The sequence below is a fragment of the Protopterus annectens genome, chromosome 1.part1 (assembly GCF_019279795.1).
Source record: "Protopterus annectens isolate FY-2018-M chromosome 1.part1, PAN1.0, whole genome shotgun sequence".
Classification (NCBI taxonomy): domain Eukaryota; kingdom Metazoa; phylum Chordata; order Ceratodontiformes; family Protopteridae; genus Protopterus; species Protopterus annectens.
In genome coordinates, this window is record NC_056726.1 from 1,454,045,270 (window position 1) to 1,454,064,417 (window position 19,148).

A 19,148-nucleotide genomic window follows, 5' to 3' on the forward strand; every position below is an offset into this window, starting at 1 on the left:
AAAAGCACAGTGTTCTTTCTTCATGCATGTGTCATTTTCCCTTCGACTGTGTGCCTTCTGACATCTGCTATATGAATTCTACTTTGGCATCAGCAGCTAGTGCACAGGTCTAGAGAATGTGACTTAGGTAGGTAGATGTTCAAATCTGGCAGTGTGCACCATCTACAAGTGTGTACAAAAGCAATTGGAAACTGTCAGAATTGGCTTACTCAATGGAAGTGATTTACACCAGTAGAGGGTGTTGCTCCCCTGGATGATATGGTCCCTTTATAACAGAGGACATATGGATTCAAAAACACTGATCATGTTATGCATTCAGCTATAACTTATCTGACAACCAAACTATGGCATTGGTGGAGTCAGCAGCTAGTGTACAGGTCTAGAGAATGTTAAGTTAGGTGGGTGGGTGTGAAAAGCCAGCAGTCTGCACCTCATATGACTGTACAAAATATAATGGTGATATGCTTGAATGGTTTACTCAGTTGATGTAATGTGAGATATCTTATTGTATTTTGACGGATGCTGGACTTTGATACCTTAAATGCTGTACCTCCTTGTAAGCATGCACAGTATAACAATAATGTTTTTCTATCTTCTGTTGTGTGGTTGTTAGCATAGAAAAGCATCCAAAATTCAGCACTGGAAAACAGTAAGTCTTGTTTCTCTTTCTGTGGCAAAAAATGCTAAATGTCTTTATGGCTGCATAGATATGCTGACCATCGCACTTAGAGAGTTTAGGCATTAAGCACAGCCATAGGCATGTTTAGACAATTATTATGTCTACTATTTCATCTTCCAAAGTTCACTGTAACCTTGATGTGATGTTGAAATAATCTATATGGTATGTTTGGACTTGGGCTTTGCCAATTACTGTTGTTTGTTGCACAATGTTCATTTAATTTATCAGTTTTCTGAAATGTTGTCACACTCCCATCAAATATGTAGTTTGATACAACTATTGCACATGTAGTTGTGTGGCATCATTAGCTAATAGACCTGTCAAGCAATCATGCACTAAGTAGGCACTGGGTTCAACCCCCCCATCTGGTATGCATTGTAGCAGTGCATAAAGCAATTAGTGATAGGCAATAATGACACATTCCAAAGATGTGTTGTGCTAAAGTCTGCTTGCATGTGACACTGACACAGGGTGTAGTGTTTGCACACCTAACTGCTGTACTTACGTTTAACCCTGGCCATATTCATTCACACACAAACTGTTGATGATCTTCCCCCATATGTGTGATTTCTGACTATATAACTTGTTCAGTGGCATCATTACCTAGTGCATGACTCAAGGAATATTACTTAGACACACTGGATGCAAGCTCATGCTGATCTCACTTGTGGAATACTGAAAATTATCATTATTGTATGCTAATAATACCATGTAAGCATTAAACCGTGGTATTATGGCATGTCCAACTGAAAGACTCCATGCCTCATTGACATCATGCATTGATGCATACATTGCTTGCTGGCTTTCGATACTCCCATGTATGATACACATTTTTCTGTGCATTTTACATTCTGCAACATTTTATTTATATGTAAATGACTATGGGATTTCACACCTCTCCAGAATGCCTTCTGTTATGGCATATTATAGTCATGTCCATGAAATTCCATCATCAGTGTCAAATGTGAAATGCAATTATTTAGCACGTATGTGCAATTTGTCTGGTTGATATCACCTAGTCTGTTCCTCTGAAAGGTATTTGGAATGCAACTCTTTCCTGTGTACTATGTGAGCATAACTACAGGTGCCTGTCTCCTTGCATAAAGTCAGGAATTAGAAACCAGCTATATGCATTTTGTTTACCTGATGTCAGGTTTTCTATTTCCCAGGAATGTATTTTGCAGTCTTGATTACTCTGTTACCATGTCTTGCTAATAATGCATTCTTGTTAATTTTTATTTAACAGAGTCAGGGGTTTAAAAACAGGTGTGTGCATTTTGTTAGGCTAATATCACCTAGTTTGTTCCCCTGATAGATATTTGGCTGTCACCTGTTTTCTAAGTACATTGTTACCAGGCCTTCCTAAGTTGCTAATACCCTCTTCAACTGAGTGTATCTATGTGGACAGTCAGGTGTTCTATCTCAGGTTTGTACATTTTATTTAACTGATACCAGCTTGGCTATTCCCCTGGAATGTATTTTGAAGTCACCTTTGTCATGTGTTAACATGCTTTGTTGTTAACTTGTACTTGTGAATATATTATTTAACTGAGTCAGGTCTTCAAACATACAAATGTGCATTTTTGCCCTAGACATGTTATCCACTCACCCTAGCTTCCAGTGTTTCTGATTAATGGCACACTCTGTTGTTATGAGGTATGTATGTGTTGTAGCATCATAGTAACATTTTAATAACATAGGATCACAGGATCAAAGGATCATAGGAAGTTATTAGGCTAATGACCATATGACCCTTACAAGCCTAGCTAAGTTTTACCTTTATTTCCATGATCAGCACCTATTGCCCCTGTGCATGAGGCACATATTTCCCTGATCAGCACTTATTGCCCCTCTGCAATAGGGACACAGGTGAAACCCCAGGGGTGGATTTATGGTCACCTGTTCAATCATCCAGATTGTGTTTGAAGAGTGCCAGTGAGGTTCTCTGCTTAACATGAAAGTCGGAGTATGTTCCAAAATTGTGGTAACCATTGGGAGACAAATCTGCCCCCTCCAGCAGGTTCTATTAATGTCAAATACCAGGTTAAGGCCTTTAGAGCAAGTAACCCATGTACCATTTGACTTGCTGATATGCAGTATTTCCAATAAAGCAGGGTCAGAGATTGCCTTATATACAAGGCCGAGATCACCGCTGAGTAGTCTGTATGAAATAGAATAAACCAACAGTGATTTCAGATGATTCTGATAAGACAGATGCTGAAGACCTTGAATTATCCTTGTGAGGAACATTTGTGGTCTTTCCAATGGCTGCAGGTGATTGGAAAGGTACATACCAAAAGGGGCATTGTATTTAATTATTGGCCTGAGCGAAGAGCACACGGAGGTTATAACTTCTTTTTTTTCTGCAGGTGATGCCCTTACATATCAGATGAGCAATATAGAATGCCCTTCTTACCACTGTGGAGACATGGTGATCAAAGGTAAGGTTGCTGTGAACCTGTTGGCCCAGGTCTCTCACCAGTGAGTGCACGCTTAGGGTGTTGCTATTGATGTGGTAGATAACAGGAACATTGCTCTTACCAAAAGGGATGATAATACTTTTTTTTTGTATTGAGTTTAAGGCCATGAACTTGGTACCAATCATTTGTTTGCATAAGGCCCTCTTGTAGGATGTTGATATTGTTTGGAGATTCCATGCAGTCATCAGCAAACTTTGGCATCCACAGACCTTTAGTTTTTGATTGTACTTCAGAGAAGTAGATTCCAAACAGTAGTGGTCCCAGGACTGATCCCTGTGGAACATCACTGGTTACAGGTCTGCTGTTGGGGATGGATTCCCCCATTTTGACTTTATGGGTTTTGTTGGTGAGCCAGTTAGAGACCCACCTAATGATATAAGGGTTGTTATCTAGCTGGGCTTGGCCAAGTCCAGGTAGGCTATATGCATAGTTTTTCCCTTGTCCAGAGCTCTGGTGACTGTCTCAAAGAAGTCCACCAGAATTAACAGGCATGCTCTCCCTTTGATAAATCCATACTGAGTAGGGTCAAAAGTTTGGAAATTACCTATATCTTTATTGATAAGGTCCGTGATGATTTCCTCCATGGCCCTGCAGATAAGGCTAGTCAGGCTAATAGATCTATAGTTCCTGGGGTCAGTGGAAGCACCACCTTAATGCAAGGGGATAACAGTGGCCTTTTCTGATTCAGCTGGGATGAAGTCAGTGCTTAGACTATGATTGAAAAGAGTACTCAATGGTGTTGCTAATTCTTGTTTGAGACCATGTAGGAAACAGCCTGGAATGTTATCAGGTACCATATACACTGTGTATTTGGCCGTAGAGCGGGCATTTGGCACAGTGGTGCAGCAGTTAGCATTGCTGCCTCACAGCAAAAGGTTCTCCAGTTCAGTTCTTGGCTGGGGTGCCTTATGTGTGGATTCTGCAAGTCCTCCCTGTCTTCATGTGGATTTGCTCAGGTTTCATCCCATGTTACAAAGTGTGTCTGGAGCATTTCTCTCCAGGCCACTGCTGAAAATTGGCTTGTTCCAAGTCAGCCTTTCCTGGTAAACAAATGTTAAATAAATAATAAAATTGATAACATGCTCTCTAGAGATACAAAGTGGGGGACAGGTGGAAGAAATGTCATGGGGTATGAGTGGTGGGAATAGGGAAGTTAAGTTTTCTCAGAACCTGTTGGCTAACAGGTTTGCTATGTCCACAGGCTCAGTGTAAGTGATATCATTAGCTACCAGATCAGCTCAAATCTGGGTCTTACCTTTTAGCCTACATATGCAACTAAAATATGCCTTATGCTTGTCCTTAGTTGAGGCCACTAATCTGGATTTGTAGTTTGTTTTGGAGGATTTCACAAGAAGTCTTATTTACTTATTTAAAACAATGAACCCTGTGGGTTTAAATCAAGAATGCATATGGAAAAATGTGTTATAATGCAGTACTCTGTATTTTAATGGATAACTGATTTATTTTTAATTGTCTAATAATATAATGGGGTAATTAAGTGTGTATAAAATGGGGGGGTTGTGATTATTTGAATGTATACTCTGATAAAGACGTATTTAGCCGAGGCGCTAGAGATAAGACGTTTTGTGGATTTGTTTTATTAAATATTCTACAAAATCACTTTGAGACTGGTCTGCAAGTTTGTGGTTCATCATACTTTTGTGTACTAGAAGTGGTTAACAAAGTTTTATTTACTTGTTTAAGCTGAGGAGGAAGTATTTCCAGTTTAGGGCATGCTCCCTATTACTTTTGGACAGCAGTAGATGTTCAAATGATCATTGCTGCAGTAGCCACTTCTTTCTTCCATCCCTCTTAATTATTGGAGTGTTTTTTTATGCCAGGGTGTGGGCATTTATTTTTTGTTGTTGCCAGCACTGTCATTTTAAGGCTCAGCTTCCCAGTCTGTACTGGCAGGAAATCTCTGAATGGTTTTGTGCCCAAATTTGTCTTCTAATCAGCTCAGCTTAAGCTGCCAGAGTATTTGGACACATGGAAGGTGCCCTGAAGCTTTGGAGGCTGGCCAGCTGTGATATCCTTGGCAGGATATAACTGGTATAGCTAAGGCTACTGCTGCAGTGAGCATTTGAACATCTGTTGTTATGGTAAGCTTCACTTGCACAAATATACTTTTTAAGTGCTCTAAGAAAAACATAACAAGAAAAAAAAAACAGAGACACAATACAAAATGGTGTAAGAGACAAATGTTCTAATGAAACACCATATTAAGATTAGAAACAGCAGAGAGTAATTCTGTAATAAATATAATGCAAAGGTAATATGATATTAATATAAAGATTTTTGGCAGTGGTATTTAATTTATCCAACTTTAAAATAGTTCAACTTGATCTTAAAGTTGAAAAAATTATGTGCAGTGGGGGAAATAGGAAGAAATAGTCAGAAAGGGGGAAGAGGTGGTGGGGATATAAAAGAAGAGAACGTGGTTTAAGGGAAATTGAAAGAAAATGGAAAAGTAAAGAAATGAAGGTGAGATAGTACAGCTCTGAAAGCAGCAAGTTGTCTATGCTTACAATGTATATAAGTGATATGTGTTATAGACGTGGCAGCTGTTTGTAGGTTATTAATTTAACGTTATTTTTTTAAACATATTATTCTTTTAACCAGTTTTCTTTTCTAACTCTTCTGTATAAGATAATTCAAATGCAGACATTTTAGATACATTTGGATTTGTCTCCCAGTGGAAAACAATTGTGTTTTATTGATGGAAAACTTTATCACTTCAGTATTATGAGACATGATTTATCCCGGCTGCAGTCTGATTAGAAAAGATGTTGAATTATAGTTGACAGCACTATTTCATTTCTTAATACATAACAATTCAGTGTGGTAATCTACAAATGATTATTTTCATATATAATCATGTATTTAAATGCATAAAAGCTGTCTCATAAGTTTAAGAAGAAAATCATTAACTGGAAAGCATGATGGAGAAGTTTCCATCAAATTATCGTGAACCTATCTTAACTTAGACCTGAATGTTTATGTGATATTGTGTTTAAAGTACACCTTACTTTCTCTTTTAAAAATTCTGCAGATTGCTCAGTTTGATTGTATTTTAATTGACTAGTATAAGGAATGTCTATGCTATTATTGCAATTTATTTTTTTATTAAAATAAATTTGATAAAATACTCTTCTAGATGTGATAATGACGTGCCAAAAAGACTAAAGTCATTGCATGCTCTATCCAGTTAACTAAGGAATCACTATTCTATATTCTCATCATAGTCATCAAAATCTAACAAATTACGATGTTAAACAAATCAACAAGCTACATTCTGGAGACTATGGAAATGACCCTTCTTACTGGTTCATAGGTTCATAGGTAGGTACTAGGCTATCTGCCCGAGGGCATATATAAGCCTAGCCAGAGTGTGTCATTTTTCGCCACCCCATTGATTAATTAACTGAGCCTCTGTCAAGAAGAGCCAATGAAGTGATCCCAGGGGTGTTTTTTTCTGTTACTCATCCACTCATCAAAGTTTCTCTTGAAGAGTGTTAGTGACGGGCTCTGCCTAATGTAGTTAGGAATTTTGTTCCAAAGCATGGGGAGTCTTTGTGACAGGAATCTATCCCTCCAGCATGTTCTGTTTATTGTTGTGGTGAGGTTTAGCTCACTAGAGCAAGTGGATCACAGTGACATGGATTTCTTTAGGTGGAGCATGTCCATCAATTCTGAGTTGGACATGGCTTTGTAAGTCAAGCAGAGATCACCTTTGAGTAAGCGATATGCGACTGAGTACAGCTGGAGTTTTTCCAGTTGGGCTGCATAGGACATATGTTTGAGGCCAGTAATCCTCTTGGTGAGGTACGTTTGTGGTCTTTCCAGCTGTTGGAAGTGTCTTGTGAGGTACATCCCAAATGGGGCATTTTACTCTATGATGGGTCTGATTAGTGACGAGTAGAGGGGCACTATAACCTCTTTATTTCTAGATGTGAACCCTTTAGTAATTAGATGGGCTACATAGAAGGATTTCCTAACTACTTTGGCAATATGATTGTCAAAGGAGAGATTACTATCTATCTGGGTCCCCAGATCTCTTATTACCTCTTCTGTATTAAGGGGGCTGCTACCTATGTGGCAATTCATGGGTGTTTGGTTTTTCCCAAACGGGATGACTAAGCATTTTTTGGCATTTAGCTTGAGACCATGACTTTGACACCAGGTGTCCATCTCAGTAAGGCCCTTTTGGAGAATGTCCATGTCAGCCGGGGAGTCAATTATGGCTCCCAGTTTGCAGTCATTGGCGAACTTGGTTAGCCATAGTCCTCCTGTGTTTGCCTGTACTTCTGGGAAGTATGTGCCGAACAGTAGGAGTTCCAGGACCGAGCCTTGTAGACACCACTTGTGACTGGTTTAGAGTCGGACCTGGAGCCCACTATTCTTACAGTGTAAGTTCTGTCTGTAAGTCAGTTGGCAACCCATCTCATGACGTAGGGGTTTATGTTCAGGCTGGTGAGGTTTTTCTATAATTCCTGAGTGGGGAATGGTGTCAAAAGCCTTGGCGAGGTCAAGATAGGCTATGAGAACTACCTTCCCCTCATCTATGGCCTCGGTGACTGTCTTGAAGAAGTCAACCAGGTTTAGTAGGTATGATCTGCCCTTAACAAAAGCCAAACTGGGTCAGGTCAATGTGCTTCATAGCCTTGCAGACCAGGCTAGTCAGGCTTATGGGGCGATAGTTACGAGGGTCAGTTGTGGCCACTCCTTTGTGGAGCAGAATAACCGTTGCTGTGCACCATTCTATGGGCACGTAGCCTGTGGAGAGACTGAGGCTGAACAGTGTGTTTAGGTGGGGGGTTAGTTCATTCTTTAGTCCATGCAAGACACAGCCTGGGACACCACTGGCCCCATTGATGCTGTGCTTTTGGCTTTTGAAAGGGCTGTTTTCACCTGTGCATCTGTGATTTCTGGAACACTACACTTTTCCGGTATTGTTGTGGGCCCTTTTGGGGGTGAGAAGGGGGTGAAGTTTGCACTGAATCTATCTGCCAGGATGTTGGCAATATCAGTGGGTTCAGAATATGTTGTCCTATTTTGCACTAGCTCAGAGCATATCTGCAAGTTGCCACTTAGATTTTTGACATAGCTAAAGAAAGCTTTGTGGTTATCTTTCGAATCCTTGGCTATATTTCTTTCGACGTTAGCCTTGAAGGATTTTATGAGGGACCTTAGTTTCTTACTGATACTGATCAGGGATGACTTTCCTTCTTGGGATTTGCTTTTTTTCTGAACTAGTCCCCTCCTTCTGTTGTATAGCTATTTATGGCAGGGGTCCCGCAGACTGATTTCCTTCTCTTAGGGGAGTGAGTCTTGGTTTTGCTAGGGATGGCACAATCCATGCATCCTTGTATGTGCTCATAGAGTGCATTTGTAAAGGTTCCTGCATCTTGGACACTGTTATCCTTTAGCATGGGGGCTGTAAAACTTACCACCCCTCTGTCTTAAGTAAGGTGAAGTTTGCTATAGAAAAATTTTTCACTGTGGTTTCCTTGGCTGGAGGTGGTGGTGTGGTGTGGACATCCAGAGCGATTAGTTTATGGTCTGATCTAACCAGTGATGGGTTGACCTCCGGTGTGGAACACCTGTCGCCCATGTTGGTGATGACTAGGTCCAATATGTTTTCATCTCTGGTAAGGGAGTTTACCAGCTGATCCAGGGCAGTTGAGTTGATAAATTCCGGGAAACACTGGACCTGTGAGTTTGTATTTGAATAGTTTTCCCAGTTAATGGTAGGGTAATTGAAATTGCCAAATATCAGGTTGTTCAGTAGGACCTTCATGTTTTCCAGTGTCTCCAGAAAGGCAGAGTGGTGGTCCTGGGTCATAGAGGGTGATCGGTAGCAGGCCACAATTTGCATTGCAGATTTGCCTGATGTTAGTTGCACATGGATGATCTCGGAGGTATCATGCTGTGCCACTAACCTGGATGTATAGGCATTCTTGATGAATATGGATACACCCTCTCCTTATGTGTTTTGTACCATGTTCTGTGGCCAAAATGTGTGGTATGAGTTGTATCCCAGTAGTGCTGGGGTGCTCTGTGGAGCCTTGAACCAGGTTTCAGTTACTGCGCAGATGTCGACATTCTCCATACTGTGGAGTGCTTCGAGCACATGCATTTTGAGATTTAAACTCCTGGCGTTGAGTAGCATAACCCACATTTGTTTATTTGTGCTGTTTACGGAGGTGGGTTTGACTTTTGAGCTTTGCCTAAAAAAGGCACTATGGGGGCAGCAAGAGCCTTGGCCCGTATTCAAAAGCCTAGGGGTAACAAGTGCAAGCTGTCTCTTGTGAAGCAATGAGGCTTGTCGAGCATGTCATCCCAGGCTGACAGACACTGGATCCCCTTTGAATGACACCAGAAACTTAGCCAATTGTTGAAATTGATCATTTTTTTCTTTATACTGCGGTATCATTCTTGGTGAGGGCAGGATGCTACTCAGGGTCAGGGTCATACCCCGCCTGGGTTACATGATCAGAGAGCTCTTCCATGTCTCTTTTCATGTAGTCCAGGGAGGTACGTCGCATGTCATTCACACCAACATGAACAATGACAGAGTCATATTTGTATTTGTTCTGGAGTGACCTGAGTGCTTGTGTTATGTGGCAGATTCTGGCTCCCAACAGACAGCTAACAGTAACCTTCTCCCTGTCCAGCCTAGTGAGTGGGATGTCAGTGTGCCTGACTATAAAGTCACCTATTACTAGTGTGTTTGGTTTGTTATTTCACCTTAAGGGCTGTGATTGTGTGGCACAGTTTTATGTGTTGTCTGATTTGTGATGGGAGGTGCAGGTTTTTTGGGTATCTGCTTTGGAGGTCTGTGATGCATTTGCAGATTTTTATTTAGAGTCTCCGAGTATGATTTTGTGTATTTATGTGTATTTTTTGCCAGTGCTGGTTTAGTATGTCTTTGTGAGGCTGGAGGTGTGGTGCAAATGTTAACCTTCTCCTCATGACTACCTGTTCCAGTCTTGGTGGAGAGAGCTTAGCCTCCAATTTAGCTATAGCAAGCAATTTAGCTTTAGCTATGGCAACCCTTGAATTGAGTTCCTTCTGCACTGAAGAAAGTCAAATGTCAGTCTTTCCTTGCTTCTGAAACCTGTTAATACATAGGCAAGAATGACTATTTTTTCTAAGGCATGTGAGACTTCATGGAAAAATGCAAACCTAACCCCAGCTATTAAAGAATTCATGTGGCAAGGAAATATACTATGGAGGCATTGTAGTATAGACCCTACTAATTTATCAGAATTTAATCATCATCTTCTTTCGGCTTTTCCCGTTAGGGGTCCCCACAGTGGATCATCTGTTTCCATTTCTTTCTGTCCTCTGCATCTTGCTCTGTCACACCAACCACCTGCATGTCCTTTCTCACCACATCCATAAACTTTATCTTAGGCTTTCCATTTTTCCTGTTACCGGGTAGCTTCATCCTTAGCATCTTTTTCCCAATATACTCAGCATCCCTCCTCAGCACATGCCCAAACCAATGTAATCTTGCCTCTCTGGCTTTGTCTCCAAACCTTCCAACCTGGGCTGACCCTCTAATATACTTATTCCTAATCATGTCCACTCTTGTCACACCCAGTGCAAATCTTAACATCTTTAACTCTGCCACATCCAGCTCTAACTCCTGCCTTTTTGTCAATGGCACTGTCTCCAACCCATATAACATAGCTGGTCTCGCTACCTTCTTGTAGACCTTCCCTTAAATGTCATTCTTAGACTAGGAACAAATGCAGGAACCAGGTCATACCCAAGACATGTGTTATTCAGTTATTTACTTTCTCACTTACATACTTATTTATTTAACATTTTGTTTACTGGGATAGAGAACTGATCACAAATTACTAATTTCCGTGTCAGCCTGGGAAAACTGAACAAGATTGTGAATAGTATAAATGGAAAAAATGTGCAAGCATGTACAAAGTGAACATGAGGTTAGGAATAGGAGTTACAAAAAAGTAAGAGAGATGAGAGGATATAACTTTATTCCATATGGAGCAAACCACATCTTCTTGGAAAGCAACAGAGGCACTTAACCAAAATTAAAATGTGTTCCATTCTTCCCGTGACATGAGATTAATATAAATTCACTAAGTGCTATAACAAAACTTTATGTCATTCTGTCATACCTTAGCAACTTTATTGTACAATGTTTTATTTCCATATCCCCCAAAAGTCTTTTGCATAAATTCTTACAATACTCCTTTACTTCAAAACAATAAATTATAAAATTTTGCAAATATATCCTGAAAATGTATAGCTCTCCGATAATCATTAAACAAATACTTCATCTATCTTTCCTAAAGTTACATAGTTCATTTTTCCAAAGCAACTAATCCATATACTTAATCTGGCATTTATCTTAGACCTTAAAGTTTTAAACATATAATTTGATTATTTCCAAAAGTCGCTTCCTCACCATCTGCTTCTGACTTCACTTATTGTTAATATTTGACCATTGTCAAATGTATTAGAGAAATTAGTCTGCAACAAGATCCTTGAATAAAGCAATACCTCTGACATAATAAATTACCATCAACATGCTTTTAGTTCAAAGGCTCAGGGAGCAAAGTTTATTCCATTGACAAGGTAGTCTTTGGGATATGAATCTGTCTCTCCATCAAGTTCTGTTAGAGTCACAAATAAGGTTCAGCTCCATGGAACATGTAACCCTTGTATAATTTTTCTTATGAATATGTAACATTTTCATCAGGGTAGGATTAGATAATGCCTTGTAGGTCAGGCATAACAAACTCACCTATCAACAAATGATATGAGATGTAGTTAAAGGATAAGACCTTTTGTCGGTCTGCATAAGACATGTGTTTTACTCTTTGTATTTTTTAGTGAGAAACCTCTGGGGCCACTTAAATTAGTTTAAGTACCTGGTCAGGTCCATGCACAATGGAGGACTGTACTCGATTCTGGGCCTAATCATTCTGAAATGATGACTCCATTTCATCTTGATGCTGTGCCTTTACTTATAAGGTGAACCACACAGAAGGAATTCCTCAGTACTGTAGCTACCTGGTGGGCAAAGTTTAGGTTACTATCTCTCTGTGCTCTTAGGTTCCTCACCATTGGGACTACTTTTAGGGGTGTGCTATCAATATTATAATTTACAGGGATATCTGATTTACCAAAGGGTATAACTACACATTTGTAGCATTTAGTTTCAGACCATGATTTTGACACCAGTCATTGTCATTTTTAGGCCTGTTTGTAGGATGTCAACATTGTTTGGGGATTCAGTGATTGCTCCCAGCTTCCAGTCATTGGCAAACTTGGTGAGGCAGAGGTCCCCAGCATTGGCCTTTACTTCAGATAAGTATATACCAAACAGGAGGAGTTCCAAAACTGAGCTCTGAGAGACACCACTAGTAACATGTTTCTTATTGGAAGTGGATTCCCCTAGCTGAACAACATGTGTCCTGTTATTGAGCCAGTTTGCTATTCATCTGATGATGTAGAAGTTTATGCCTAACTCAGTAAGTTTATCTATGATCCCTGAGTGGGGGATTGTGTCAAAAGCTTTGGCCAAATCTACATAAGTGATGTGTACCATTTTATACTCATCTGTGGCCCTGGTGACTTTCTCAAAGAAGTCCACTACATTGATGAAAGAACACACAAGGCCGGTGGTAATCTCTAAAAAGTTTATGTAAGTGCTTTCGTTGAACAAGTAATCCAACTTCTTCAGACACAGGACAACAGTTAAACATTCAATTTAAAATATTCCAAAAGGAAATGACATCAGCAATAATGTCAGCAAGAAATGACATCAGCAATAATGACATCATAAACAATCCCATATTTATAAAAAATATATAAATAAAAATATATTGTTTGTACAATACTACTATGAATAAAGCTATACTACTATGAATAAAGTTAAAATATTAAACAAGAATAGTTTATATACACCAATTGTAAAATAATGCCTTTCAAACAAAACGTATTTATCTTTGAAGTGCTTTTAACTTTAAAATACACTTCAAAGAGCAATACTCATTGAGACTGGATAGGCAGAAACACAATTCTCTACTTTCTAAAATGAATTGCCATGGGCCACCTCTCTTGTTTATTGTGACCTGCTCAATAACCATGTATTCAAAGGAGTGACCCTCATGTTCCTTGATATGTCTAGCCAAAGCATTGTTGCCATTACTAGACTGAGCAGGCAAGACCTCCCTTTGACAAAGCAAAATTGGGTCTAGTCCAGTGTTTGGAGATTTCCTATGTCATTTTTAATCCAGGTCCATGATAATTCTCCCTCTCTGTACCCTTGCAGATAGAAGTGGTCAAGCTTATAGGTCTGTAGTTCCCTGGGTCAGTTGATGGTTCCCCCTTATGCAGAGGGATGACTGTTGCAATCCTCCATTCCACTGGGACAAAGCCCTTCCAGAGGCAGTGGTTGAAAGGGGTTTCTAGTGTCCCTGATAGATTCTGTTTTAAGTTAGTTAACAAATATCCTGGAATGTTGTTGGGACTGATGGAGAGTGTGTTTTTGGCTTTAGTGAGGGCAGTAAAGACCTTTTCCCTCATAATTACTGGTAGGGGGATTGATGCATGTATTTCTTTGGCTGTGGGAGGAGGTGAGGGTGGGGTAAAATTTGAACTGAACATGTTAGCCACAAGGTTTGCCACAGTTGCAGGCTGGGTGTAAGTGTTGCCATTCATGATTAACTCGACACATTCCTGAGCGTTCTCCTAAGGTTACAACCAGCATTTTAAAAAGTCTTATAGTTATCTTTCACCTGGAACGTTATCTTTGCCTCATAGTTATTTTTTTTGGAAGATTTGACCATCTCTGTAATTTGTTTGTTTGTTTAGACTGGTGAATGTCTTTTTGCACTGTTTTGCTGTTTCTTCTTGGCTTTGGAGAGGATTTCTTCCTTTTGTTGAATAGCCTGTTTATGCTAGGGGTCCACCCGGGTGGTTTATTTTTGCCAGTAATCATAGGTTTGACTCAGACACGTGCTGCCTTCTCTATGCAACTACAAATATGGTTGTACAGTGTTGTTATTTATACCTCAGAGTAGGCCTCAGTGTCATCCGGGTTCTGAGGGTCTTGGAAGTTTAATAAGCTGTCGCTTAGTTTGAGGAAATTGGCCTTAGCAAAGTTATTAAGGTAGATCATTTTGTATTTAGATCTTACAAGGGAAGAAGTAATGCATGGAAGGGAGCAGCATCTTCCTATGTTCGTGAGTACCAAGTCTAAGATATTTGTACCTCTAGTTGGGGAGCTAACTCGTTGCTCCAGGGTGTTTGCACTGATGAAGTCCAACAACCTCTAAGCAAGTGAATTATGGGTTGTATAAATCTCCACATTTATTAAGGGGTAGTTGAAGTCACCCATAACTATGGTGTTAGGCTGAATATTAAGAGATTCCAGTAGATTTAGGTAGAAGTTGTGGTTTTTCCAGAGCAATGTTACGGGATGTGTAGCTAGCAGGGATATGGTGGGGGTCACACCTATGGTTAGTTGGGCATGGAGCAGTTCAAGCAAGTCATGTTGTTGGACCAGTCCAGCAGTGTCCTTGTCCTTTATCAACACTGAGCTACCTCCTCACTTTGTTGTATCCTGAGCTGAGGGACATTGAAATGTATGAATGGCATTGTAGCCTTTGATAGCTGGGGTGCTTTCCATTGTTCTGAACTTGTTTTGAGCTCAAGTGCAGTAATAAATGCTTTACAACAAAAGTCAGAACTCCTGTATTATCAGGAATCCTTAAAAAAAGTTCACAAGCCCTGACAATGTACGTTTATGTAGAGAAAAGTGTGCACAAATATAAGAAAACTTCTATAAACAGACAAACATTTTATAAAACTTAGAAATATTTTGACAAACTCAGGAGAACGTTGGCAATCTCAGAACAGCTTTTTCAGTATCAGAGGAGGGTAGGAAATATCAGAATACTGTTACAACCACCAAAAAGCAGTACAGTAACAAACAGATGGTGTTTCTTTAACAAGTGCAGGCTGAAAAACAGTAATAAATTAAACTAAATCAATAAATACAGCACAGAAGTGTTAAATAGCACTGAGATAGTTAGAGCAAGTGCTAAGAAATAAAAAAAAGCATATTTATATCAGTTTTGTAGGTCCACAGATGGTTTTAGATGCAATCCAAAGTCTTGTATTCAGAAGTGTTCAAGCCAGGCACAAGGAAGGTCTGAACAAATGATACAGAATACAACATTTTCCATATGGTAATGTAGCTGTCATTACAAGGCCATAGCAATATCCAATGCTTATTTACTTGTTCATTTGTTTGTCTGTTTCTTTCTTTCTTTGTTTCTTTGTCAGTACACCACTCCAATCAGTATTGATCAATCTGTCCCTTGGATGATATATTTTGATGACAAGGAAGGAGGAGTTGCTCACCTTTGGCATTCTCTATTGCTCTTCTGATAAGTAAGGGCATTGCCTCCAGAAAAAAATAAGTTATTACCTCCCTGTACTCTTACCTCATCAGGCCAATAAATGTGTAAAATGTCCCTTTTGGTATGTACCTTTCTAGACACCTGCAGCATTTGGAGAGACCACAAAAGTTCCTCTCAAGGAGAACTAAAGATATTTAGCATCTGTCCTATGTGGATCAGCTGAAATCACTGTCACTTTACTCCATTTCATACAGACTACTCAGAGCTGATCTCTGCCTTGCATATAAGGCAATCTCTGACTCTGCTTTACTGGAAGTGCTGTATATCCATAAGTCCAATGGCTCACAGGTACTCACTCAAAAGACGTTAACCTGGTATGTGACATTAATATTACCTGCTGGAGAGATAGGTTTGTCTCCCAGAGGTTACCATACCTGTGGAACAGACTCCCAATTCATGTCAAGCAGAGCACTTCTTTGGCCATCTTAAAGCACAATTTGGATGATTGGATGGGTAACCATAAATTTACCCAGGGGGTTCCACTTGTGTCTTTCTTGGACAGGGGCAATAGGTGCTGATCATGGAAAAAGGCAGAACATGGCTAGGCTTATAAGGGCCCTAGAGACATTAGCCTAGTAACATCCTATGATCCTATGTTATGTTAATTTTCACTTATACAACAGTACCGTGTTCATTATGTTGATCACTGCTGCAGTATCCCTAGCTATATGAGTACCATAGCTAACTACATTTGGGAGGTGAAAGGAGATGAGTCCAGGAGCCCCTGGAGGATAGTCCTGTCAAAGCTTGATCTGGACCTAGAGAAGGAATCAGGCTTATATTGCTTTATAAAAATATGTACAGAGAACCAAACAGCAGCTTCTAGAATACTTCTAGAATTCAATGCTTTTCAAAAAGCCATAGATGAAGCCAAGACCCCACTGACCCTGCTTGGAATAATTGTGTTATGTTAAGTATAACACAAGGTAATAGACTCAGACAGCCATGAGGAAATAGTCTGTGTTGATACAGGTTGTTCCTTCTTCTTACCTTCACAAAAAATGGACTGATCAAAAGATTTGAAAGATTTAATTCTGTCGAGATAGTATCAGAGTTACCTGTGGGCATCCAAGGTATGGAGTATCCTTTCACTCTCTCATTTTGGGGTTTAGGAAAAAAAACTGACAGATGTTTAGTCTGGCTTAAAGTAAACTCAGATACTACTTTAGGCATAAAATAAAGGTTAGTTCTCAAAGAACTCCTTATGGAAAATGAGACAGGTTTGACTTGCCATAAGAGCTTGCAATTCAGATACTCTTCTTCCAGAGATCAGAGGAATTAGTAACACTGTTTTCCATGTTAAGAACCTCAAGTCAGCCAAATTAGCTAGTACAGATGCAGAAAGTGTTATCTTCTCTAAGAAAAAAATTAAGATCTCAAGGAGAGGGCACTTTTTTTCTTAGCGGCAAATCCCCTTTTAAGAACATTTTGACATGAGACTACATTGAAAGAGGAGAATCCATGGGCAGACATTCTGAAATGGCAAATAATTGAACCTTGATAGAGAAATAAGAAAGGCCATAGGATACTAACTCACACAAATATTGTAGTACCAGAGAACAACTAGATCTGAATTGGTGGTGGATATGTTGTTGGCACCATCTAGAAAAACATTTCTATTTGCTAATATATGATGTTCTAGTAGCAGACTTTCCTGCTTCTGTTGCTATCTGCTGCACATCCTCAGTAAACATGTGCTTAAAAGGAATTAAGACTTTATCATCCGGGCAGTTGACTGAAGATGATTGATGTTAGGGTGTATCAAATGCCCCAATTTTGTGTTAGTAGATCCAGTCTGTGAGGAAACTTGTGGCAACTGCCCCTGGCTATTTCCAAAAGCAGGTGAAACCACAGTTGCCTGGGTCAGAGTGGTGTCACAATAATTATCTTGGGGGATTTCTTCTGAAATGAAAAGAAAAGGCAGCTATCTTCCAGGCCTTCTTTCATGGAGTCCTGAAGCAGAATCTTGCCAGTTGATTGTTCAGAGAGGAGGCAAAGAGGTCTACTTGAGGAACTCCCACAGATGGATCAAATCTTGAAAGACCCCCTGATATAGTTTCCATTTGAGAGGTCTGGCTTGGCCCTGCTCAGTCTGTCTGCCACACAGTTTTGCACTAACAGAATGTAGGATATCTGTAGAGTGAAATTATGCTGTGAAGCTACATCCCAAGCTAACATGGCTTGACTGCATAGGTGGTACGACCTGGTTCCCTCTTGTTTGTTGATGTACCACATGACTGTGGTATTGTCTGTAACCACTTGAAGAGGTCCAGAGGACCAAATATGGTTCAGAGAGTTGAGTGTCTTGATTAGGGCAAGCATCTCCTTGATATCTATGTGCTTGCATCTGTCCTTGGTGTCTCAGACCCCCTGCACTTTTATCCCTCTGAAAGCTGCTCCCCAAGTAAAATCTGAAGCATCTGTAGTGACTGACTGCTTTGGAGTGGGGAGGAAGAAGGGGAGAACTGGATTTAAGGATATCTGTTGTTTCCAACAAAAGATTTGTCTTCTGACAAACCCACACACAGGGATTTGAAAAGATAAAAGGTGTTGATGCTGTGACCAAAGAGATTTCAGATACCACTGTATCTTTCTCATGTGGAATCTTGCCAGGGTTTTCATAAGAATTGTAGATGTTATGAGGCCAAAAATCTTGAGGTATTCCCTCTCAGTGGCCAATGTCTGAGTGGAAAACTTTTGAAACAGAACTAGCTAAACATCTATTTTTTTTCCTGCGTAAGAAAAGCTCTTCAAACTGAGGTGTCTAGCTGACATCCCAGGTACACAAACCCAAACATGTGTGAAGGAGTCCAAAAAGACTTATGAATGTTCTCCTGGAATCCTATATTGTGTAAGACATCTCTCATCCAAGAGACAGATTACTGATGCTTTGCAAAGAAAAGCAAGTTGTCCAAATTTAGAAAAAATGTGGATAACTTGTAGCCTGCAGTGAGCTCTAACTGGAGCTAGACACTTTGCAAAACTCTTGGTGCAGTGGATTGTCCAAAGAATAAGACAGAGAACTGAATGTGATCCAGACACACAAAACCTTAAGAAACCTCTGAAGTCTGGATGAATAGGGATTTGATGATAAGCCTCTTTTAAGTCTAGTATTGTCAGGAAACTTGAAAGAAGAAGAAGCGGTAACAGAATGTGAAGTGACATAATTTTGAATTTAGGCACTATCACAAAGTGGTTTAGGAAAGAAAGATTCAGAACTGGTCTTCAAGAATTTTCTTTTTTTTTTGGCACTAGGAGCATCCTTGAATAAAACCTCTTCCCCACCTTACACAGAGGAATTGTTTATATAATTCCTTCAGACAGCATGTAATGAAGAACTGGTGGAAACAAAAGTCTGAGCTTTAGGATGAGGAATGACCTCCCAGAAAGGAAGAATTTCCTCTCACTATCATTGGTAACTAATGAATGATTTTCAAACCCCAATTGTCTGAAAAAAATGTTGACAATGAGAAAAATGCAGATTCAGATTTTCTTGAAGAAAAAGGGGCAAGGTCT